This window comes from Solanum lycopersicum, chromosome 2 (genome assembly GCF_036512215.1).
Source record: "Solanum lycopersicum chromosome 2, SLM_r2.1".
Taxonomy (NCBI): Eukaryota; Viridiplantae; Streptophyta; class Magnoliopsida; order Solanales; family Solanaceae; genus Solanum; species Solanum lycopersicum.
The window spans coordinates 32,966,734-32,994,695 of NC_090801.1; the positions used below are offsets into that span (position 1 = coordinate 32,966,734).

The 27,962-nt window shown below is 37.9% G+C and overlaps 1 pseudogene; it reads right to left on the reverse strand.

The window, feature by feature from the left end:
• Window positions 1-6,210: 6,210 nt before the first annotated feature.
• LOC138341994 (uncharacterized) overlaps window positions 6,211-27,962 on the reverse strand; it is a 47,299-nt pseudogene continuing 25,547 nt past the window's right edge.

The window sequence follows — 27,962 nt, forward strand, 5'->3', positions numbered from 1 at the left end:
TATAATTCTATCATCTGCTAAATATATTTCAATAGGTGTATCTATTCCTTCTCGAAAACAAGCTTTTATTAATATTTCTGTTCCTCCCAAGTGTACGTATTTTATGGGTGTTTTAGCTTTTACATCTTGTAATTCTTTATTTATTATCCTCTTACTTAGTATAGGTATTTGTGCCTTTCCTCTTGTATATTTACAATCTATGATGTCTTCTTTTTGGCTAACTACATAGTATTAATCTTTTTGTCTTTTGAACCAATACCTTAAGGATAGGTATTTCAAGTATTTTTTCAACACTTTGTCACGACCCAAATCGGGCAGCGACTGGCACCCACACTTATCCTACTATGTGAGCGAACCACCCAATCTGAACCCCCACATTTTAAACATAATGAACAAAATACAATGCGGAAGACTTAAACTCATTAATGAAAATCAATTCATTAACTTCTAAAAACTCAACAACTATTATTATCCCCAAAATCTGGAAGTCATCATCACAAGAACATCTATCCTCAAATTACAAATGTAAGAGTATCTAAGAAGCTAGAATAAGTAAAAAGCTAGTCCATGCCGGAAGATCAAGACATCAAGACATGAAGAGGAAGATCCAGTCCAAGCTAGAAGCATTAGCTCACTTTGAAATCCGGAGTGATGAAGACTTTCTAGAGTTGCGGTTGAGTTGAAGATGACGACACGTTTGCTGCACTCCACAAAAAATCAAAAAGAAAACATACAAGTAGGGGTCAGTACAAAACACGGTTACTGAGTAGATATCATCGGCCAACTAAAAATAGAAAACAGTATATATCAGATAATATCATAAAATCAACTACAATACTCAACATGCGGCATTTACACCCTTGGTCGTAACACCAAGCTCATCAATGAGGACTCACGCCTCCCCATCATACTCATTTGGGAATTAGGTTCATTAAATTGAGTATATTAACATATTTCAAGATTCATTCTCTTTACTAATCGTGGTGTCGGAACGTGACACCCCAATCCTCATCATACTATCCTGGTGTTGGAACGTGACACCCGATCCATTTTCTATCCTGATATCAGAAAGTGACACTCCGATCCTCATATACTATCATGGTACCGGAACGTGACACCCAATCCATATACTATCCTGGTGTCGGAACGTGACACTCCGATCCTCATATACTATCCTGGTGCCGGAACGTGGCACCCGATCCATATACTATCCTGGTGTCGTAACGTGACACTCCGATCCTCATATACTATCCTGGTAATGGAACGTGGCACCTGATCCAGATACTCTCCTGTTGTCGGAACGTGGCACCCGATCCCCTAATCTCACTACTTTCGTTCGTCAAGCCTTCTTTTATACTAAGGCATAATCATTAACAAAGTAGATTAGGGTTTCTTTTTCAAGATTTAGGATTCAATAGCTTCATCATGCTTATTTTATCACAATTATATAATCACAACATACAAACACATAATTAAGCATATAGAAGGGTTTACAACACTACCCAATACATATCATTCGCTATTAAGAGTTTACTACGAATAGTATAAAACCAATAACCTACCTCCACCGAAGAATTTGATCAAGCGAGCGATTTCCCAAAGCTTTGTTCTCTTCTTTCTCTTGATCGTACGTTTCTCCCTCTCTTTCTGTTCTTTTCTTTTTCTTATTAAAACCCTCTTTATTTTACCCTAATTAGCATATAATTAAGTATAAAAGATGGCAATAATAACCCACTAATTAACTTAAGGTTACCTCTTTTAACCCCCAAGTAGTTAGATTTATTAACATTAACCCACTAACTTTATAATTAAAGCAGGAGTAGTCCAAATGGCCCCTTAAATTACTTATAAGAAATCCGACCCAGCCTGGGATTACACAGTCTGTGACGGGTCGTCGTGCCTGCGATGGTCCGTCCTGCTGCTCCGTCATAGAGTTCGGAGACATTTTTCAGAATTTCTAAGTCTTTTGAAACGAGATACCCTCGACGGTCCGTTACAATAGATACCAATTTACCTAGTTTTTCCAGAAATAAAATCTGCTGCTCAAAACGACTAAATAGGTCGTCAGAATAGATACCAATTTACCCATCGTTCGTCCCCGAACGATCACAAGAAGAAAAACAAGGGCGAAAAGGAGTACCTGAATCTGTAAATAGGTGCGGGTATCTTTCTTGCATGTCTGCCTCTTTCTCCCAAGTGGCTTCTTCAACGGGTCGATTCTTCCATTGAACTTTGATGGATGCAATCTCCATTGACCTCAACTTGCGAACTTCTCTATCTAAAATAGCCACAGGCTCCTCCTCATAAGACAAATTTTCATCAAGCAACACTGAATCCCAACGAATGATGTAGTTTCTATCCCCATGGTATCTTTTCAATATAGACACATGAAATACCGGATGCACTCTTGACAGTCATGGGGGCAAGGCTAATTCTTAAACCACCTCCCCTACTCTCTTGAGTACGTCAAATGGTCCAATGTACCTTGGGCTTAGCTTACCTCTTTTACCAAACCGCATTACCCCTTTCAGGGGCGACACCTTCAGCAAGACTTGCTCACCCTCCATAAACTCCATGTCTCTAACCTTTCGATCCGCATATTCTTTTTGCCTGCTTTGAGCCGCTAAAATCTTTTCTTGAATAGATTTCACTTTCTTCAATGAATCCCTCAAAAGGTTAGTACCCCAAGGTCTAACCTCAAATGCATCAAACCAACCAATGAAAGACCTACATCTCCTCCCATACAATGCTTCGAAAGGAGCCATATCAATACTCGAGTGATAGCTATTATTGTATGAAAACTCCGCTAAGGGTAAAAAGTTATCCCAATGACCTCGAAATTCTATCACACATGCACGAAGCATATCCTCCAATACTTGAATTGTTCGCTCAGACTGACCATCGTTCTGAGGGTGAAATGCAGTACTAAGGTCCAACCTAGTACCTAATTCAGCATGGAATGTTCTCCAAAACTTAGAAGTAAATTGCGTACCTCTATCTGATATGATGGAGAGTGGAACTCCATGCAATCGAACAATTTCTGAGATGTATATTTTGGGTAACTTCAATGCATTATAAGTCACCTTGACCGGAATGAAATGAGCAGACATAATTAATCTGTCCACAATTACCCAAATATAGTCAAACTTCCCCAATGTCTTTTGAAGACCAACCACGAAGTCCATTGCAATTCTCTCCCACTTCCATTCCGGAATGGGAATTCTCTGAAGTGTTCCTCCAGGCCTCTGGTGTTCATACTTTACTTGCTGACAATTCGGACATTTGGCAACAAACTCCACAATGTCCCGCTTCATTCTACTCCACCAAAAATGTTGCTTTAGGTCACGGTACATCTTGGTTGCACCAGGATGTATAGAATATCCGGAACTATGAGCCTCCGTAAGAATAGTGTGGATCAAATCATCAACACGGGGCACACATACCCTTCCCTTAATTCTCAAAACACCTTCCTCATCCATTATTGCTTCTTTAGCCTCTCCTCGCAACACCATATCCCAAATTCGGCTTAGCTTCTCATCATCAAACTGTTTTCCCTTGATCTTGTCAAGAAAAGAAGATCTCGCCTCCACACAAGCCAACAATCCTCCCTTCTCGTTTACTTCTAGCCTCATAAAGCCGTTGGCCAGAGTCTTAACCTCTCAAGCCAATAGACGTCTAGAAACTTGCAAGTGAGCTAGACTTCCCATGCTCCCTGCCTTTCTACTTAAGGCATCTGCCACAATGTTAGCCTTTCCTGGGTGATACAAGATGGTAACATCATAATCCTTCAGTAGTTCCATCCATCTCCTCTGTCTCAAATTCAATTCTTTCTGAGTAAAGACATACTGTAGACTACGATGATCTGTATAGACTTCACACTTGACCCCATATAGATAATGTCTCCATTGCTTTAATGCAAACACAACTGCGGCCAATTCCAAATCGTGGGTCGGATAGTTACGTTCATGCACCTTTAGTTGCCTTGAAGCATAAGCAATTACGTTCTTCTTTTTGATTAGCACTGCATCCAAACCCGAATAGGATGCATCACAATAGATAATGAAATTCTTACCTTCCACTGGAAGGGTAAGGATTGGTGCAGCAGTCAACAAGGTCTTGAGCTTCTGAAAGCTTTCTTCACATTCATCCGACCATACAAATGGAACATTCTGTTTAGTCAAGTTCGTCAATTTGGAAGCAATGGAAGAGAATCCCTTAACAAATCGACGGTAGTAGATCGCTAGATCAACAAAGCTTCTTATTTCTGACACATTAGTAGGTCTTACCCAATTCTTCACTGTCTCAATCTTAGAAGGATCCACCATCACCCCATCCTTAGAAACCACATACCCTAAGAAGGACACTGCATCTAGCAAAAACTCACACTTGGAGAATTTGGCATAAAGCTTTTTCTCCCTCAACATTTCCAATATCATTCTCAAATGCTCCTCATGTTCCTTCTTGCTCTTTGAGTATACCAATATATCATCAATAAATACGATTCTAAAGAGATCCAGATATGGCTTAAAAATCCCGTTCATCAAGCTCATGAAAGCAGCAGGGGCATTCGTAAGACCAAAAGACATTACTACAAATTCGTAATGCCCATACCTAGTTCGAAAAGTAGTCTTTGGCACATCTGTTGCCCGTATTTTCAATTGATGATAACCGGATCTCAAGTCAATCTTAGAGAAGACACAAGCACCTTGTAACTCATCGAACAAGTCATCAATGCGAGGAATGGGATACTTGTTCTTAATAGTTACCTTATTCAATTGTTGGTAGTGTATGCACATCCGAAAACTTCCATCTTTCTTCTTCACAAACAAAACCGGAGCTCCCCAAGGGGATGCACTTTTTCTAATGAAGCCTTTGCTTAACAACTCTTGAAGTTGGTCTTTTAACTCTCTTAACTCCGCGGGAGCCATTCTATAAGGGGGTATAGAAATGGGGCGAGTACCCGGTTCAAGATCAATGCAGAAGTCAATATCCCTATCTGGTGGCATACTAGGAAGATCTGCAGATACACATGCATAAACTCACGGACTACCGAAACCGACTCAATTGGAGGTACTTGGGTAGTATCATGTCGGAGGTGTGCCAAGAATGCTAAACAACCTTTACTAACCATTTTCTTAGCACGAAGAAAGGAGATAATACGAACCGTATTGGAAGTGTAGTCACCCTCCCACACTAACGGATCTGTCCCAGGCTTGGCTAACGTCACAGTTTTAGCATTGCAATACAAGATCGCAAAATTCGGAGAAAGCCAAGTCATACCCAGAATTACATCAAAATCAACCATTTCTAAGATAACCAAGTCTACATAAGAATTTCTCTCCATAAAAGTCACAGGACAAGACCTATACACCTTCTCAACTATCACACACTCACCCACCGGAGTAGAAACATGAATAGGCATGTCAAGCAATTCACAATTTAATTTAAGACCAGTAGCAAATGAGAAAGATACATATGAAAATGTGGATCCAGGGTAAAATAATACAAAAGCCATGCAATCACAAACCAAAAGATTACCTGTGATGACAGCATCAGATGTCTCCACTTCAGATCTCCCAGGGAAGACATAACAATGGGCCCTATCACCTGGCTGCCCGTTGCCTCTACCAGGTTGTGCTGCAGTAGTTCCCATTTTTCCGTCACCCCAGCCGTTTTGGTGACCACCATTACCTCAGCCGCCACGCCCTCTAGAATGACGGCCTCTTCCATGACCACCTCTACCTCTAACTATTTGATGTCTGTAACTCTGTTTCAGACAATACCTCTTAATGTGTCCAGTCTCCCCACATCCATAACATTCTCTGGATTCAAGCTTAGGTCTCTCAAAGAAGTGTTCACCAGTCTGCGGTGGACCCCCAACTACAGTCTGTAGTGAAGACTGAATTGGTCGGACTGAGTAACCTCCTGAACCCTGTCCTCTAGAGTAAGAACAACTAAACTCACCTCCCTTTCGAAACCTTTTTGATGTCGATGCCATGGTGAAGTCATCTGGATTCACTCCTTCCACCTCTATCACGAAGACTACCACTTCTTGAAAGGATTTTGCCGTAGCCGCTACCTGTAAGGCTGAAGAATTCTGACCTCAACCCCTTCACAAAACGGCGAATCCGCTCTTGTGGACTGAAACAAAGTTGGGTGGCATACCTGGATAATGCACGAAAATTAGCCTCATATGCAGTAACCGACATCCTACCTTGCTCTAGGCTCAGCAGTTGCCTGTTGTACTTCCAGAACCTGAGGCGCTGGTGTAGAAAACACTGGAGGTGTCTGGCCCTGATCAGATAACCCGCTAAGATAAGCAAGAACCTGATCGGTCATCTCTAGGGTAGGTTGGGGAGGCAATCCCTCATTCTGTACTTGTTCATTCTCCCCTTCCTCACCCTCTCTTACCACTTCCTAAGTCGGTGGAGGAGTCACCGCCATAGTATCAGATGGGCTAGGTGCTTGTCCTCTTCCTCTAAAGGACGTCCTCCCACGACCTCTACCACGGCCTCTTGCCGCTGCTCTTCCTCGAGCTACAACCCCAGTAGCTGGCTCAGACGCACCCTTTCCCGTCAGTGCTGGTGTTGGCGCAGTTGTTGCTCTAGTTCTAACCATCTGCGAAATAGAGTGAAGATGGTCAGATACCAATTTGTATCACCTAGATACCAATTGGACCCAAGTAATAGCACGAAAGAACGAAAGAATGGAATTTTCCTAATGTCTTATAGCCTCTCAAAGAAAAGTACAGGCGTCCCCATACCGTTCCTTAAGACTCTACTAGACTCGTTCTTGTGTGATGAGACCAACGAACGTAATGCTCTGATACCAAGTTTGTCATGACTCAAATCGGGCCGCGACATGCACCCACACTTATCCTACTATGTGAGCGAACCACCCAATTTGAACCCCAACATTTTAAACATAATGAACAAAATACAATGCGGAAGACTTAAACTCATTCATGAAAATCAATTCATTAACTTCTTAAAACTCAACAACTATTATTATCCCCAAAATCTGGAAGTCATCATCACAAGAACATCTATCCTCAAATTACTAATCTAAGAGTATCTAAGAAGCTAGAATAAGTAAAAAGCTAGTCCATGCCGGAAGTTCAAGACATCAAGACATGAAGAGGAAGATCCAGTCCAAGCTAGAAGCATTAGCTCACCCTGAAATCTGGAGTAATGAAGACTTGCTAGAGTTGCGGTTGAGTTGAAGACGACGGCACGTTTGCTGCACTCCACAAATAATAAAAAAGAAAATATACAAGTATGGGTCAGTACAAAACACGGGTACTGAGTAGATATCATCGGGCAACTCAAAATTGAAAACAGTATATATCAGATAATATCATAAAATCAACTAAAATACTAAACATGCGGCATTTACAATTACCATAACCCTTGGTCGTAACACAAAGCTCATCAATGAGGTCTCAAGCCTCCCCATCATACCCATTTGAGAATTAGGTTCATTAAATTGAGTATATTAACATTTTTCAAGATTCATTCTCTTTACTAATCCTGGTGTCGGAACATGACACTCCGATCCTCATCATACTATCCTGGTGTCAGAACGTGACACCCGATCCATATTCTATCCTAGTGTCGAAACGTGACACTTTGATCCTCAAATACTATCCTGGTACCGGAACGTGGCACCCGATCCATATACTATCCTGGTGTCGGAACGTGACACTCCGATCCTCATATACTATCCTGGTACAGGAACATGGCACCCGATCCATATACTATCCTGGTGTCGGAACGTGAAACTCCGAACCTCATATACTATCCTGGTACCGGAACGTGGCACCCGATCCATATACTATCCTGGTGTCGGAACGTGGCACCCGATCCCCTAATCTCACTACTTCCGTTCATCAAGCCTTCTTTTATACTAAGGCATCATCATTAACAAAGTAGATTAGGGTTTCTTTTTCAAGATTTAGGATTCAGTAGCTTCATCATGCTTATTTTATCACAATTATATAATCACAATATACATACACATAATTAAACATATAGAACGGTTTACAACACTACCCAATACATATCATTTGCTATTAAGATCTTACTACGAATAGTATAAAAATCATAACCTACCTCTACCGAAGAATTTGATCAAGCAAGCAATTTCCCAAAGCTTTGTTCTCTTCTTTCTCTTGATCATGCGTTTCTCCCTCTCTTTCTGTTCTTTTCTTTTTCTTATTCAAACCCTCTTTCTTTTACCCTAATTAGCATATAATTAAGTATAAAAGATGGCAATAATAACCCACTAATTAACTCAAGGTTACCTCTTTTAATTCCCAAGTAGTTAGACTTATTAACATTAACCCACTAACTTTATAATTAAAGCAGGAATAGTCCAAAACGCCCCTTAAATTACTTAAAAGAAATCCGACCCAGCCTAGGATTACGCAGCCTGTGACGGGCCGTCGTGCCTGCGACGGTCCGTCCTGCTGCTCCGTCACAGAGTTCAGAGACTCAATTTTCTGAAGAGTCTGTGACGGTCAGTCACGCCTGTGACGGTCCGTCCTGCCATTCTGTTACAAAGTTCAGAGAGTCGATTTCAGTACCCATTTTTTAGAATTTCTAAGTCTTTTGAAACGAGACACCCTCGACGGTCCGTCGTACCCATGACGGTCCGTCGTGGGTTCCGTCGTCTCAGCCAGTTTTTCCAGAAATAAAATCTGCTGCTCAAAACTAATAAAGAGGTCATTACACACTTAAATCTAATTATTTTCCTTTTATTTGTTCAAAGATTGTATTATAAAATATAAATTTTTTTCTGATAATTCATAATTTTGATAGTCTTCTTTTGATATTATTTTATGTCATCCTCATACATTAGATTTCTTCATCATTATCTAGATCAATATTTGTTTCTTCATTTTCTATTTCAGTTTCTATATCTGATACTTCATATATACTATCATTTTCAGTTAATTCATAGTCTATGTAATCTATTTGCATGTATTTGTCATTGTATATAATTACTTCTGCAATTTTTTTTCCTTTTGGATTTTTAGGTAACTTACAATCTCTAGCTAAATGTTCTATATTTCCGCAGTTGTAACAAGTACATTCTGATAGTTTTCTCTTTGGACTATACGGTCTCTTTATTTTATAATTTTTTACATAATATCTTTGTCTTGGTTTTTTGTATTTATATCTAGTTTTTGTTTTTCTATAATTTTTGTGTCGTTTAGGTCTTTGTTTTTTATAATATTTATCTGTGCAACCAAATTGTGGTGCTGTTTTATCTTTATAACATCCTAGATTTTTAATTAATACTTTTTCCAATTTTATTTTTTCTTTTTTGTATTCACATAATTCTACAAACCATTAATGTAAAATTTTTATTGTAGGTCCTAAAGTATCTGTTAATCCTTCATTGTTCCAATCTTTAATTATTTTTGTACTAAATGGTTTTGGTAGTTTTCTAAAATATTGTTGTTTTATTTCTTTTGCTTCATTTATCTCATATCTTGCTTTGTAATAATATTCTTTAAATGCACATGTATATTCTTCTATATAATACATTTTACATATAGCTAATTTTGTCATGAGTTGTCTATTTATTATTTTTTATCTATTTTGTTCATTTATTTTTGTGGGCATGCCACCAAATTCTGTCACGACCCAAACCGGATTGCGACTGGCACCCACACTTACCCTCCTATGTGAGCGAACCAACCAATCTAAACCTTAACATTTCAATGTAATAACAACAAAAAATAATGCGGAAGACTTAAACTCATTAATAAAACCAATTCAATAACTATCAATATTCAACATCTATTATTCCCAAAACCTGGAAGTCATCATCACAAGAACATCTACAATCAAATGACTAAACTAAGAGTATTCTAAAAGCTAAAAATACATAAGAAGCTAGTCCATGCCGGAAGTTCAAGGTATCAAGACTTGAAGAAGAAGATCCAGTCCAAGCTAGAAGCATTAGCTCACCCTGAATTTCCGATGTAGTAAGACTGGCTTGAATTACTGTTGAGTTGAAGACGATGGCACGTTTGCTGTACTCCACAAATAAACAAGAAGAAAACATAAAAGAAGGGGTCAGTACAAAACACGAGTACTGAGTAGATATCATCGGTCAACTCAAAATAGGGAACAGTATATATCAATATTATCGTAAATGAACTACATAACTCAACATGTAGCCACAACAAGTATTATAATCATCAATAAGTACCATCAAGTTCATCCGTGAAGGCTCAAGCCTCAACACCATACTCATTTGGGAATTATGTTCGTTAGATTGAGTATATTAACATCTTTCAAGATTCATTATCTTTAATTCTCTTGTGTCGGTACGTGACACTCCGATCCCTCATATTCATTATTCCTCTTATGTCGGTACGTGACACTCCGATCCCCTAATTCTACGTGTCGGTTTGTGACACCCGATCCCCTAATTCTATGTGTCGGTTCGTGACACCTGATCCCCTAATTCTACGTGTCGGTTCGTGACACCCGATCCCCTAATCCTACGTGTCGGTTCGTGACACCCGATCCCCTAATTCTACGTGTCGGTTCGTGACACCCGATCCTCTAATTCTACGTGTCGGTTCGTGACACCCGATCCCCTAATTCTACGTGTCGGTTCGTGACACCCGATCCCCTAATTCTACGTGTCGGTTCGTGACACCCGATCCCCTAATCCTACGTGTCGGTTCGTGACACCCGATCCCCTAATTGTACGTGTCGGTTCGTGACACCCGATCCTCTAATTCTACGTGTCGGTTCGTGACACCCGATCCCCTAATTCTACGTGTCGGTTCGTGACACCCGATCCCCTAATTCTACGTGTCAGTTCGTGACACCCGATCCCCTACATCATTCTGTAAATCATCAGGCCTTCTCTATACCAAGGCATCATCAATCCCATTACTTTAATTCATCAAGCCTTCTTCTATACCAAGGCATCATCATTAATAATGTATATTAAAGTTTCCTTTCAAGATTTGGGATTCAATATTTTCATCATGCTTATCTTATCACAATCACATAATCATATTCACGCAAACATACAATTAAGCATATAGTAGGGTTTACAATACTACCAATACATATCATTCTCTATTGAGAGTTTACTATGAAAGCATGAAAACCATAACCTACCTCCACCGAAGAATTGGAATCAACAAGCAATCTCCCAAGCTTTGATATTCTTCTTCCTCGTTCGACTCTCTCTCTCTCTCAATCGATCAATCTATCTCTCGCTTTTCTTTTCTCTTTTCTTATTCAAAACCCTCTTTCTTTTACCCCAAATTAACATATAATTACGAATAAAAGATGGCAATAATACCCCACTAATTAACTTAGGGTTACCTCTTTTAACCCCCAAGAATTTGAGTTATTAATATAATCCCACGAAATCTATAACTAAGGAAAGGATAGTCCAAAAATGTCCCTTAAAACGTGTAAGGAAATCCGATTCTGCCTGGGATTTGCGCAACCTGTGACGGGCCGTCGTGACTGCGACGGTCCGTCCTGCAGGTCGTCGCAAGGGTCAGAGAGTCAATTTCCACTGAACAATCTATGACGGTCCGTCACGCCTGTGACGGTCCGTCCTGCCATTCCGTCACGAAGTTCAGAGAGTTGATTTTCAGTACCCAATTTCAGATTTTCTAAGTGTTTTGAAACGAGACCCTGCGACGGTCCGTTGTGCCCATGACGTTCCGTCGTGGGGTCCCTCGCTTCTACCAGTTTTTCCAGAAATAAAGTCTGCTGCTCAAAACGACTAAACGGGTCGTTACATTAGATACCAATTTACCTATCGTTCGTCCCCGAACGATCAAAAGAAGGAAAACAAGGGCGAAAAGGAGTACCTGAATCTTTAAACAGATGTGGGTATCTTTCTCGAATATCCGCCTTCTTCTCCCTAGTGGCTTCTTCAACCGGTCGATTCTTCCATTGCACCTTGATGGATGCAATCTCTCTTGACCTCAACTTGCGAACTTCTCTATCTAAAATAGCAACAGGCTCCTCCTCATAAGACAAGTTCTCATCAAGCAAAACTGAATCCCAACGGATGATGTAGTTTCCATCCCCATGGTATCTTTTCAACATCGACACATGGAATACCGGATGTACTCCGGACAGCCCTAGAGGCAAGGCTAACTCATAAGCCACCTCCCCCACTCGCTTAAGTACTTCAAATGGTCCAATGTACCTTGGACTTAGTTTACCCCTTTTACCAAACCGCATCACCCCTTTCATGGGTGAAACATTCAACAAGACTTGTTCACCTTCCATGAACTCTAAGTCTCTAACCTTTCGATCTGCATATTCTTTTTGTCTACTTTGCGCCGCTAGAAGCTTTTCTTGAATAGACCTCACTTTTTCCATCAAATCCCTCAAGAGATCAGTACCCCAAGGTCTGACCTCGAACGCATCAAACCAACCAATGGGAGACCTACATCTACTACCATACAATGCTTCAAATGGGCCATGTCAATGCTTGAGTGATAGCTATTATTGTATGAAAACTCCTCTAAGGGTAAGAAGCTATCCCAATGACCACCAAACTCTATCACACACGCACGAAGCATATCCTCCAACACTTGAATCGTTCGCTCAGACTGACCATCGGTCTGAGGATGGAACGCAGTACTAAGGTCCAACCTAGTACCCAATCTTGCATGCAATGTTTTCCAAAACTTAGAAGTAAACTGCGTACCTCTATCTGATATGATGGATAGTGGAACCCCATGCAATCGCACCACTTCCGAGATGTAAAGTTTGGCTAACTTTTCTGCGTTGTAAGTCACCTTGACCGGAATGAAATGAGCAGATTTAGTTAACCTATCAACAATCACCCAAATGGAGTCATACTTACCCATTGTCTTCGGAAGACCAACCACAAAATCCATTGCAATTCTTTCCCACTTCTATTCCGGAATGGGCATTCTCTGATGTGTTCCTCTGGGCCTTTGGTGTTCATACTTTACTTGTTGACAGTTTGGGCATTTGGCAATAAAATCCACAATGTCACGCTTCATTCTACTCCACCAAAAGTGTTGCTTTAGGTCACGATACATCTTGGTTGCGCCCGGATGTATAGAATACCTTGAACTATGAGCCTCTGTCAGAATAGTGTTGATCAAACCATCGACGCGGGGTACACATACTCTTCCCTTGATTCTCAAAACACCTTCCTCATCGATTTGTGCTTCCTTAGCCTCTCTTCGCAATACCTTATCTTGGATTCTGCGCAGTTTCTCATCATCGAACTGTCTTCCCTTAATTTTGTCAAGAAAGGAAGATCTTGCCTCCACCAAAGCCAACAATCCTCCCTTCTCATTTACTTCTAATCTCATCAAGTCATTAGCTAGAGTTTGAACCTCTCGAGCCAATGGGCGTCTTGAAGCTTGGAAGTGAGCTAGACTTCCCATGCTTCCCACCTTTCTACTTAAAGCATCCGCTACAACATTCGCCTTCCCCGGATGATACAAGATAGTGATATCGTAGTCCTTTAGTAACTCCATCCATCTCCTCTGTCTTAAGTTCAAATCTTTCTGAGTAAAGACATACTGTAGGCTACGATGATCTGTATATATCTCACACTTAACCCCATATAAATAGTGTCTCCATTGTTTTAATGCAAACACTACCGCGGCCTATTCCAAATCATGAGTGGGATAGTTACGTTCATGCACTTTTAATTGTCTTGAAGCATAAGCAATCACACTCTTCTCTTGCATTAGTACTGCACCCAAACCAGAATAGGATGCATAACAATAAACAATGATGTTCTTACCCTCTACTGGCAAGGTAAGGATAGGTGCGGTAGTCAACAAAGTCTTGAGATTCTGAAAGCTTTCCTCACATTCATCCGACCATACAAATGGGACGTTCTACTTAGTCAAGTTCGTTAATAGGGAAGCAATAGAAGAGAATCCCTTGACAAATCGGCGGTAGTAGCTAGCTAACCCAACAAAGCTTCTTATTTCTGACACATTAGTGGGTCTTACCCAATTCTTCACTGTCTCAATCATAGAAGGATCCACCATCACTCCATCCTTAGAAAGCACGTGCCCCAAGAAGGACACCGCATCTAGCCAAAACTCACACTTAGAGAACTTGGCATAAAGCTTTTTCTCCCTCAACATTTCCAATACCATTCTCAATTGCTCTTCATGTTCCTTCTTGGTCTTTGAGTATACCAATATATCATCAATAAATACGATCACGAAGAGGTCCAAATATGGCTTAAAAATCCCGTTCATCAAGCTCATGAACGCAGCAGGGGCATTCGTAAGACCAAAGGACATCACTACAAATTCGTAATGCCCATACCTCGTTCGAAAAGCAGTCTTTGGCACATCCGTTGCCCGTATTTTCAATTGATGATAACCGGATCTCAAGTCAATCTTAGAGAAGACACAAGCACCTTGTAACTGATCGAACAAATTATCAATGCGGGGAAGAGGATACTTGTTCTTTATGGTTACCTTGTTTAGTTGTCTGTAGTCTATACACATTCGAAAACTCCCATCCATCTTCTTTACAAACAAAACCGGAGCACCCCAAGGAGATGCACTTGGTCTAATGAAGCCTTTGTTCAATAACTCTTGAAGTTGTGCTTTTAACTCTCTTAACTCCGCGGGAGCCATTCTATAAGGGGGTATAGAAATGGGGCGAGTACCGGGTTCAAGATCAATACAGAAGTCAATATCCCTATCCGGTGGCATACCAGGAAGATCTGCAGGGAACACATCCAGAAACTCACGAACTACTGAAACCGACTCAATCGAAGGTACTTGGGTAGTGTCATCCTTGAGATGTGCCAAGAAAGCTAAACACCCTTTACTAATCATTTTCTTAGCACGAAGAAAGGAGACGATGCGGACCGGATTGGAAGTGTAGTCACCCTCCCACACTAACGGGTCTGTCCCAGGCTTGGCTAACGTCACCGTTTTAGCATTACAATCCAAGATTGAAAATTGCGGAGAAAGCCAAGTCATACCCAGAATCACGTCAAAATCATCCATTTCTAAGATAACCAAATCTACATAAGTGTTGCTCCCCACAAAGTTTACCAAACAAGACCTATATACCTTTTCAACTACCACAGACTCACCCACCGGAGTAGAGACACGAATAGGCATATCAAGTAATTCACAATGTAAATTTAGACCATTAGCAAATGAGGAAGATACATAAGAAAACGTGGATCCAGGATCAAACAATACATAAGCCATGCAATCACAAACAAGAAGATTACCTGTGATGAAAGCATCAGATGCCTCCGTTTCAGACCGCCCAGGGAAAGCGTAACAATGGGCCCTATCGTTCGTCTGTCCGTTGCCCCTACCATGTTGTGATGTGGTGGCTCCAGTTTGCCCATCACCTCGGCCATTTTGGTGACCACCATTTCCTCGACCACCACGCCCTCCAGAAAAACGGCCTCTACCATGACCACCTCTACCTCTAGCTATTGGGGATCTGTAACTCTATTTTGGACAATTTCTCCTAATATGTCCAGTCTCCCCACATCCGTAACACTCTCTGGAGTCAAGCATAGGTCTCTCGGAGAAGTGTTGACCGGTCTGAGGTGGTCCCCCAACTACAGTCTGTAGTGAAGACTGAATTGGTCGGACTGAGTAACTTCCCGAACCCTGTCCTCTAGTGTAAGAACCATTAAAATCACCTCTCTTTCCAAGACTTTTTGATGTCGATGTTGTGGTGAAGTCGTCTGGCTTCACTCCTTCCACTTCTATCACAAAGTCTACCACCTCTTGGAAGGATTTTGCCGTTGCCGCTATCTGTAAGGCCGAAATCCACAATTCTGACCTCAACCCCTTCACAAACCGGCGAATTCGCTCTTGGGGACTGAAACATAATTGAGTGGCATATCTGGATAGTGCACGGAACTTAGCCTCATAAGCATTAACCGACATCCTACCTTGCTCTAGGCTCAGGAACTCATCTCTTTTCCTATCCCTCAAAGTTCGGGGGATATACTTCTCCATGAACAAGCTAGAGAATGAGGCCCAAGTCATAGGTGGTGCCTCTGTTGGTTGACACTCGACATGAGACCGCCACCACATTTTTGCGTTCCCTTGAAATTGATAAGTCACGAACTCAACACCGAACCGTTCTACTATACCCATCTTTTGTAGTAGCTCGTGACAGTCAACCAGAAAATCATAAGCATCCTCCGATTCAGCACCCTTGAAGACTGGAGGTTTCAATTTCAAGAACTTACTGAAAAGTTCATGCTGATCATTTGTCATTATAGGCCCAGTAGTTAGGCGTGGAAACGTGCCTATTTCCAATGGAACATCCATGCGGGGAGCCATAGTAGCCGCATGTTGTACTTCTGAAACCGGAGGTGTTGGCGCAGAAAACACTGGAGGTGCCTGACCTTGATCAGATAACCCGCTAAGATAAGCCAGAACCTGATTGATAATCTCTGGGGTAGGTTGGGGTGGCATTTCCTCATTTTGCACTTGTTCATTCACCCCATCCTCCCCCTCTCTTATCACTTCCTCAGTCGGTGGAGGAGTCACCACCCTAGTATCAGATGGGCTAGGTGCTCGTCCTCTTCCCCTAGAGGACGTCCTCCCACGACCTCTACCACGGCCTCTTGCCGCTACTCTTCCTCGAGCTACAGCCCCAGTGGCTGGCTCAGACGCACCCTGTCTCGCCGGTGCTGGTGTTGGTGTTGGGGTAGTCGTTGCTCTAGTTCTAACCATCTGCGAAAGAGAGTGAAGATGGTCAGATACCAATTCGTATCGCCTAGATACCAATTGGACTCAACTAGTAGCACGAAAGAAAGAATGAAAGAGTGAAATTTTTCCTAAAGTCTTATAGCCTCTCAAGAAAAAGTAAAGGCGTCCCCCTACCGTTCCTTAAGACTCTACTAGACCTGTTCTTGTGTGATGAGACCAACGAACCTAATGCTCTGATACCAAGTTTGTCACGACCCAAACCGGGTTACGACTGGCACCCACACTTACCCTCCTATGTGAGCGAACCAACCAATCTAAACCTTAACATTTCAATGTAATAACAACAGAAAATAATGCGGAAGACTTAAACTCATTAATAAAACCAATTCAATAACTATCAATATTCAACATCTATTATTCCCAAAACCTGGAAGTCATCATCACAAGAACATCTACAATCAAATGACTAAACTAAGAGTATTCTAAAAGCTAAAAATACATAAGAAGCTAGTCCATGCCGGAAGTTCAAGGCATTAAGACTTGAAGAAGAAGATCCAGTCCAAGCTAGAAGCATTAGCTCACCCTGAATTTCCGATGTTAGTAAGACTGGCTTGAATTACTGTTGAGTTGAAGACGATGGCACGTTTGCTGTACTCCACAAATAAACAAGAAGAAAACATAAAAGTAGGGGTCAGTACAAAACACGGGTACTAAGTAGATATCATCGGCCAACTCAAAATAGGGAACAGTATATATCAGTATTATCGTAAATCAACTATATAACTCAACATGTAGCCACAACAAGTATTATAATCATCAATAAGTACCATCAAGTTCATCCATGAGGGCTCAAGCCTCAACACCATACTCATTTGGGAATTATGTTCGTTAGATTGAGTATATTAACATCTTTCAATATTCATTATCTTTAATTCTCTTGTGTCGGTACGTGACACTCCGATCCCTCATATTCATTATTCCTCTTGTGTCGGTACGTGACACTCCGATCCCCTAATTCTACGTGTCGGTTCGTGACACCCGATCCCCTAATTCTACGTGTCGGTTCGTGACACCCGATCCCCTAATTCTACGTGTCGGTTCATGACACCCGATCCCCTAATCCTACGTGTCGGTTCGTGACACCCGATCCCCTAATTCTACGTGTCGGTTCGTGACACCCGATCCCCTAATTCTACGTGTCGGTTCGTGACACCCGATCCCCTAATTCTAGGTGTCGGTTCGTGACACCCGATCCCCTAATTCTACGTGTCGGTTCGTGACACCCGATCCCCTACATCATTTTGTAAAATCATCAGGCCTTCTCTATACCAAGGCATCATCAATCCCATTACTTTAATTCATCAAGCCTTCTTCTATACCAAGGCATCATCATTAATAATGTATATTAAAGTTTCCTTTCAAGATTTGGGATTCAATATTTTCATCATGCTTATCTTATCACAATCACATAATCATATTCACGCAAACATACAATTAAGTATATAGTAGGGTTTACAATACTACCAATACATATCATTCTCTATTAAGAGTTTACTATGAAAGCATGAAAACCATAACCTACCTCCACCGAAGAATTGGAATCAACAAGCAATCTCCCAAACTTTGATATTCTTCTTCCTCGTTCGACTCTCTCTCTCTCTCAATCGATCAATCTATCTCTCGCTTTTCTTTTCTCTTTTCTTATTCAAACCCCTCTTTCTTTTACCCCAAATTAACATATAATTAAGAATAAAAGATGGCAATAATACCCCACTAATTAACTTAGGGTTACCTCTTTTAACCCCCAAGAATTTGAGTTATTAATATAAACCCACGAAATCTATAATTAAGGAAAGAATAGTCCAAAAACGTCCCTTAAAACGTGTAAGGAAATCCGTTTCTGCCTGGGATTTGCGCAACCTGTGACGGGCCGTCGTGACTGCGACGGTCCGTCCTGTAGGTCGTCGCAAGGGTCAGAGAGTCAATTTCCACTTAACAATCTATGACGGTCCGTCACGCCTGTGACGGTCCGTCCTGCCATTCCGTCACGAAGTTCAGAGAGTCGATTTTCAGTACCAATTTCAAATTTTCTAAGTGTTTTGTAACGAGACCCTGCGACGGTCCGTCGTGCCCATGACGTTCCGTCGTGGGGTCCGTCGCTTCTGCCAGTTTTTCCAGAAATAAAGTCTGCTGCTCAAAACGACTAAACGGGTCGTTACAAATTCATTTCGTATTGCTAATTCATATTTATCTAGTATATCTATATTTGTTTTTGATGGAGATCCATCTATTTTCTTATAACTCCTATGTTTTTCTAGACTTTCTGGGGTAAATTTCCTTTCCATAATTTCGTTGTTCCAACAAATGTTCTTTCTATATATCATGGCGTTTCTTTAATTGTTATTTTGTTATCAATTAGTTGTTTAGATATATTTCCTACCCATAGTATGATTGCTTTATTTATATCTATAACACAATCTAGATCTAAAAATTTATATTGTTTATTTATTGGTTTAGGTGTCCGTTTTTTATTTAATCTACTATTCCATATTGTATTTGTTCTATCTGATCGTTCATAACTATCTGTATAATAAGTTGGTGCTAGTTTGATTTATATCTCCTGTATTTATTTCTAATGTTTTCGGCTTATTTACTTGTTCTATAATTTCTATGTATGTTTCATTTATATCACTAATTTCTGATTTTTGATCGTTCATTGTACCTGATTTATTTATTTCGTCTATTTCATGATTTTCATTTAATTTTTGTTTCATCTTATTTAGTTCATTAGTTAATTCAACTTCTTTATCTTTGTCTATCTGTTTTTTCTTTTTGTTTGGTTTCATATAATAATTTTAGCTTAGCTAATTCTTTGTCTAATTCACTTATTTTTGTATTTTTTAGTTTTTTTAGATGTTGTACTTCCTGCTCTGCTTGTGTTTTTATTTTTTCAATCTCTTTTGATTTATGTATTTCTTAGTTTTCCTTTGTTATTCTTACCACAGCTATTAAACTATCTTCTAATTTTGTTGTTTCATTTTCTAACATTAAATACAAGTTATTTCCTATTTTTTTATATCGTCTTTCTAAATTTGAAAATATTATTTTTATTATTAAGCCGTCTTGATTTTCATATGTTTTTTCGTGTACTGCAAATTCTTCTTTATTCATTATAATTCATTTTGTAATTTATATTCGAGGTAATTTATTTGTATTTCTATTATAAATATAACTTTTCTATGTGCTAATATTGATTTATTACATACTCATGCTAACATATTTTCTTCTAGCCTTTCTTTTCTGTATTTTAACTCTTGTCTTTTTTCAATTATTTTTTCTATCAGTTGTTGCTTATATATTTCATTGTTCATATTTTTTTTTCAGATAACAAACATATTTATATTCTGTTTTAGATATTATATCTATCAAAAAGTTTGTTTTGCTAGTTTTTTTTTAGTAAGTTGTAATAATTCATATTCTATGTGTAAGGTGTTTAACTTTTTCTGTGTCTTTCTTACCTTTCTTTCTATCTTAGTTTTTGTTATGGTAGTTACCTTATTCGATGTTGGATTATTCTTCATTATTTTAAGAATAAAATATTTTTTTAATATTCTTTTTTAAATAGATCTAATCGTTGTATTTCATTAGTGTTGTTTACAATATATTCTAAATATTCATTTTCTCTAGTTCTCAAATATTTGTATAAATTTTCAATTAGTAATTTTTAAGTAGTTCTATTTCTTCTTTAGTTCCCTTCCAGTATTGTAAGTATAAATAATGTATCATTCATCTATGAATAATTCTAGTTCATCATATAAATCTATGTCAAAATCATCTGGTATAATTAATTCTGTCCAACCTTGGATTGTTTCTTCGATTATCTCATATGTTAATAATTTCTTATAAATTATTCTTTTTATACCAGTATTAAGACCTTTCAATATATAGAATATTAATATCTTGTAATTAACATCATCATCTAGTAAATAGGAATTCATTTTAACATGTTTTCGCTAAAATTTTATTCCTTCTAATCTATTAATAGATTATACTTATTTATTATGTAATAATTATGATTTAATAATCATCTCGTTTGGTCACTATTACGATTTTCTTCTTTGATCGGTTACCCTAACAGCGCCTCAACTCTACTTACTCCCCTAATCGGCATTCTTGCCTAACGGTTTCAACATTAGGATGACATAGTCTGGGCATACTTACTCGCTGAATATTTCCGTAGCAAACTTTCTAAAGATGATTATTATAACATTATTAAAACATGATAAACAATTATAGTCAACAAGAGATTCTTGGGAATAAAACAATTTAGCTAGTCATGAATGTATATGAGTGTACCTGTTTATGTAGGTTTGTCATTTATGATCCGTTTGTCATAGCTTTAATTTTGTTAGCTAGCTCTGATACCAATTTAGGGGTGGAAGCGGAATTTAGAAGAAGAGAGAGTTGTTTGGAAAAGGCCTTATTTTATTATGAGGTAAAGCCAAAGACTTACTGCTTTGTTCAAGTGGCCGACACTACTTTACACATAGCCTTTTTTATTTAGGCCGACGCTAGAAAACTAAAAACTTTTACATAATTGTTGGTTAGTTCATTTAGAATAGTTGCGATTCCAATAAATCTCTTGTTGATACGGACTGACCTCATATCTTTGTTTTGCGCACTTCATTTGGCAGCTTATCTGTCAAACTTTTGAGTTCTTTCTCCTCAAGAACCCTTAAGTTTGTCCTCGGGATGTTGTACGCAAACGTTTCGACCCTTAACATGTTTATTAAGACACTAGGGTAACCTCTAATGTTTTTAGACTGTGAGCAACACATAAAAACAAGGCAAACATACAAGGACACACTAGCACATAAAACACTAGTTTAAGAATTTCTTAGTCGTTCCTTGACTTTTGACTTCCAAATTCTTTTAAACGACGATTACAAGCTGTGAAAGACTTTATTTACATGTTATATACTCTTAAAGCACATGTGAGGCCGTAGATAATCGTAGTTCATTTTGAGGGTCATTACATTATCCCCCACATGGAAACATTTGTCCTACAATGTAACTTAAGTAACTTCCAAGGACTCAAAGAACCTACTAGCAGCCGACAATATACAACATCACAGTCAATGAACCAAGGGTAGAAGGAACACAACCTTCTTACTATCGTGCATTTAAACCAACATAATAAATATGGTCTAGTCCCACAAATATTTCCATGCACACTTGCTTCTTCATAACCATTGCCATTTTGAGAAACTACCTTTTCCAACTTTAGGCATGCTCATGATTTAATCATAAGGCCTATCATGTAATACTTGCAATTCGCACATAGGTATGATCAACAAAAGTTTTATCATTTAGAAATATTCATACCAAGTTAAGTTTATGGTCTAGATTAAATTTCCTTCTCTTTAACATACACACGTGTCACGATCAAGGTTATATACCAACATTTCACAAAGGTCAATTCATTTTAAGCAAGAACATATTCAACAACTAAATAAAAAACTCCTAACATGCGTATGATCACATATTTATATAGGGATACATTGGTAGGAGGTCATTCTACTAGGGTATCAATCCTTATCAAACAGGTAGACCATACCTTACCCTACCATAATCACATATAAACATAATATAGTCACCACGACTTCATCAGGATATTAGAATGGTACACTACACAAGACTATCATAAACAAAATTCACATTATATCTATTGACTTAAAAGGGCATAATCATATCATATAGAGATCGAAAAGAATGTAAACACCACACCATAAGAGAACAATACCACACAATGTAAACTCCAATACCATTTTTAAGAATTTAGGTCAACTTATCAATTCTCCAAGCTACCATCACCATAGACCAATTCTCAACAATTCATAATCAAATTATATTAATAACAATAGCAGTAAAAAAAAAATACATAATCAAATCATAATATGATAAACCTCTAATAAAGATCAACAGACCAATATTGTGTGGTAAATTAAGAAATGGAAGGATCATGGGTTCTTTCATAAACTGCTGAGGAAATAACAATAGAAACATTGAATAATCATCAATTCATGAGCAGAATGTATTTGAATTTCTTTTGACGATGAACCCATGGGTAGATTGAATGTTGGGATTTTTAATCATAAAATCTCTTTGAAAAACATTTGAAAGAACTCCTTATCTGAAAGGTTAACAAAAGTTCAAGGGTTACCATACTGTAGTTGAAGAATATCCCATACAATTTGAAGAAGAAAGCACTTGAAAATTCATCGTCTAGCTTAAGCTTAACTTTAGCCTCCAATGGATGTTTGAGAGAATTTTAAAGAGATGTGAGTTCTGGATTTTTAGTTCCTAATTGCGTATTGACGTTTTTCCTTGGGAAAAGGGTTAAATAAGATTTAAAAACCATATATAAATTACTCCCAAAGTTCCCAAAAAACATCCATACTTATTGGACATTTTAATAAAGCCTAAATTTACATTAAAATAAGGCAACCAAATCTAGTTTGTGGATGTGCATAGTAGAGGCAATTCCAAATTTTCCCTGAACTAAATTTTGAGGCAGTGAGCCTCGTTTAAGTCAGGCGATTCGGAGACAGTTTGTTTTGCACGCTGCCTTTCACAGCTTCTTTGTCCAAAATTTGGGTCCTTCCTCCTCAAGGACCTTATGGTTGTCATCTGGAAGTTATTCGAGAATGTTTTGACCTTAAACTTTTTTAATAATACACTAGGGTAACCTCTACTATTCCTAGATTACGAATAATGCATAAAAACAAGGCAAACATTCGAAGACACACCAGCACACAAAAGGCTAGTTTAAGGATGTCATGATTGTCCCTTGACGTTTGACTTCAAAACTCTTTAAAACGACTATTACAAGATGTGAAAAAGTTTAAATACATATTATTTGCTTTTAATGCACATGTGAGGCTCTAGATCATCGAGTTTGATTTGAGGGTCATTACATTATCCCCCACATGGGATCATTCATCCTTGAATGACACTTAAGGAACATCTAAGAACTCCAAGATCCTACTAGCAGCCCACAATACACAACATCATAGTCAATGAACAAATCTTAGAACGAACAACAATTTCGTATTATTATGAACTTAAAAAAACTTAATAAACCTAGTCTATTCATACATATATTTCCATGCATACTTGCTTCTTCATACTCATTGCTATTTTGAGGAACTACCTTCTTAAATTTTAGTCAGGCTCATCATTACATCATAAGTTCTATCATGTAATAACCTGCAATTCGCACATAGGAATGATCAACAAAAGTTTTATCATTTATACATATTGATACAATGTGTAGTCATGGTCGAGGAGGAATTTTCTTCTCTTCATAATCAAGTTCATTTACAAGAATTTCATAAAGGTCAATTAATTTTTATGAGAATTTATTTACTTCTAACCAAAGTATGCTCATTCTTACTTCCTTTTTAGGGTAAAATGGTAGGTTACACCAAGAACATCACAATAATAAAAAGTCATTTAACATTATTTTTATTTCTAGAACAAAACTAGTTTTCATAAACATACAACAATTATGAATGCTATTAAAATTCATAGGCACACATATATATAAATATTTGCTAGATGCACCATCACTTTTCAAAAGTAAGTCTATATTAACACATCCCAAATCACAAAACAACATATTCTATAAAGAGACTCATCTTTTCTCATTTAAGGAAAACTCAAAACATCCTTATGGGGCTACGATACTGTCACATCCCCAAACCACACCCTAGAAGTTAGGGTTAATCTCGGACTGTAACACGGCATACTTGACCTCTCGGAGGTCTTTCAAAAGCCCTTACATATCTTTCATCGCATATAAATAATGAAAAGTAGTGAAGAATTAACGCTTTTCATATAACATTTCATAGTCATTAAAAATCTCATTTAGATGAAGTCATAGGAAAAACTATGTCTCAATCTGAGTAAACATAAGACACGAGATTACTTTTGGGACATGGCCCATACATAATACTAATTTCGAAATACTTAGTCTATTACAATGCTTTGATAAGAAATATAAAGACAATCTATATATATGGCCCTCGAGTCAATTGCGGACATAATTTGACCTCACTTGAATGATGCTACAATCCAAGTCTTTTTTCCTAAAAGTTCTCACCTACCAACAACTATAGAGATAGATAAAAGCATTGATTAGTACAACCACATGTACTAAGTATGACATTATGCATAAAAATCATGAAAATGAACATTTATTAGGAATATGAATCTTTTCATTCAAAAACAATATTATCATCATAAGAACAACATTTCATAACTTAGAAACACATAATATAAAATTTAAATGATTTATTCTCATTTTTTAGCCAACCTAACAGTAAGCTATATTAAATGTACAATGAATTGCATCACTCATAAAGTGATGTATTTTCGTCGTCCGTTTTGACACTTTCTAGAATGTAGTTTTCTGACTAAAAGATATCGTATAACTCACTTAAGCAACACAGAGAGAGAGACCTCATGTGCAGCCTCCCTAAGCATACCCATATAATGCTCAAGACTTCTTCTAATAAGACACATACACACTTACAAGACATCAAACACATCAACATATAGATAATATGACATTTTGTTACCAAAGGCTATTAAAAGACATATGTAAATTGAGAACATAACATCCATAATTGACCTCTTCAAGAATATGTAAATAATCCTTAAGATTTCCAATGTTTAGACCATGTCCACATAATTAACCAATTTCCCTAACTAGAGCGATTCTTAAGACTCGTCTATATAGCATCCCATATCACTACTTAAACTTCATAGAACTTCTCTAATGCTAATAGGTATTCCATATGATGAGAATATGCAATAACCTACATAGAACATAATAGAAAAACATGGAATCCGAATTTCAAACCTACTCTGATGAGGGTGTTCTACTTTCCAATGGTAGAACTTAGACATATCCCATGTAGGCACATGATTTAGGAATATTAAGGGCGTGCTTTGTAATCTAGTCTCATTCTTTAACTACAACTACTTATCTTACCATACTTACTCGGTGCTAGATTTCATTCCCATAGAGTAATTTACAATTAAGGTTCATATAAAGGCGTTCCATATTAAGCTCATAACCCAAGCACATTTTCCCTGACAAAGAAAGGTCAATTAGGGATACCTCACAATGGCAACAAAAGGGTTATCATGACTTTCCTAAGGATTAGCATGATGCAGTTACAGAAAATTAACCTTAAGTCTATCATTCATTTACTTTGAAGGATACTATTACGACTTACGACTTTAACATTCATAACCTTAGCAATATGTTCAAGTTTTCACATAAAGGACCCTCTTAAATCCAATTTGAAGTCTTATATCAATAATACATTCAAGCCTGAGAGACTTTAGCATCCTAAGTAATGACATATCATATTCACAATCATACATACGTCAAGTAATGGACAGAAGTCAACCAAGACAAAACACCACATAATTCACTTTAACACATATTACATGTCATTCTAGAAACACATTAAAATTACCCTTATTATATTCAAGTCAACTTATACACTATTATATCACATAAATATGACCATGATAGAATCATATAGTCAAGTAGGAATAACATACATCAACCCTAAAATTTTACAAACAAAACCGTAATAAGAGTTATTCATGATCACCTAAGTAACACAAATAAAAGAACAAACATTCGTTCACATTACTCATCATGTAGGTATATATTATCATACTTCAAATAATCAACTACACAAATAATCACATTACTTCAAGTAGTTCGCCGACAAGGCCATGATCATCATATTAGTTAAAATAACACCGACAAGGATAGATGAATTGCAAGTAAAACACATAATACCGCCACCATAAGTGGACTATACAAATCAAAACATAATTAATATCCACTAATCATAAAATAATGGAAATAGGACAGCTTACCACTACTCCATCCTCAATACCTCAATCCAATGCCAAATAAACCAATTCAATATGACAGGGCAATTACCCATCGCCATAACCAACAATTCAATATAATTATAACGATGTTCATGAAACTAGGTCAATTTCCTATATATTCATCAATGTAATGCACCCTAGATATCAATTTACTACAATTATTACAACAATCAACAGCCCATATTAAACTACATTAAAATTCATAAACATTAGATAAATATCAAGTAAACCATAATTTATTCAAAAACTATACATTTCATGGAATCATAGGTTATTTTAGTTTAAAATCATCAATACAATAACAATAAAATCATTCTTTAATTTTTGTAAATCGTTAATGCAAGAACCCATAGACAGAATATGATTTTGGACAATTCAACTTTTAAACTTTAGAAAACATCCTTGAAAGTTCGGCTCCTTGATTAAGAGAGTTTCAAGGATCAGAAATAATAATTTTATGAAGATAACTATTTAATTTGAATAATAATATCAACACAATTATTCAATCCAAGACCTTCCTTGAGTTTTGGCTTTAATGGACGTCTTGATTTTTGAAGAATGAAATCTTCTTAGTGTTTTAGGCTTATGTACATTCTTAAAATGCCCAAAAGACCCTCAAGAAACATCCAATACCCTTAATTTGAAGTGGTGTCAATTTACAAGTTCACCCCTCACATGGCAGTAAACTGCCTGCAGAGGCAGTGCCAATCGAAGGTTGGCAGTCGACGGATCGTTTGTCCAAAAATGGACCATATTGTCCTTTATTCGATTGTTTCAGGGACGCAACATTGGTCTCTTCTCTCCAAATACTAAGTACGAATCGATGAGACCATACCAACAAGGTGTCAGCTTAACTACTCGGTGTCGATTACCTCCGTGGTTTAGGCTGTCTTGGATAGACTTGGTCACCAAATTGGTCATTCCTCAAGGACCCTTAAATGGTCCCTAGGGATGTTTTCCGAGACGTTTCCAACTCAAACAGACTTGTATATGAGTTTATCACCTATCACATGAATTTTACCCAAAACGAACACGTAAAACTTAATGAAACATGCTTAGAAACACAAGGTCATTTTATGGCAATACTTTCGAAAGACATGGACGTTCTTGGACGTTTCAATTCCAAACATCACGAAACTTTAAAACTTACAATATACAATATAATAACTCATTTAAAGATCTTATAACCTCATGAATCACAAATAAAAACATAAAAATTACATATTAGGCGCATAGGCGAGTTACTCGTCGAACATATTGGTCGTCCTTT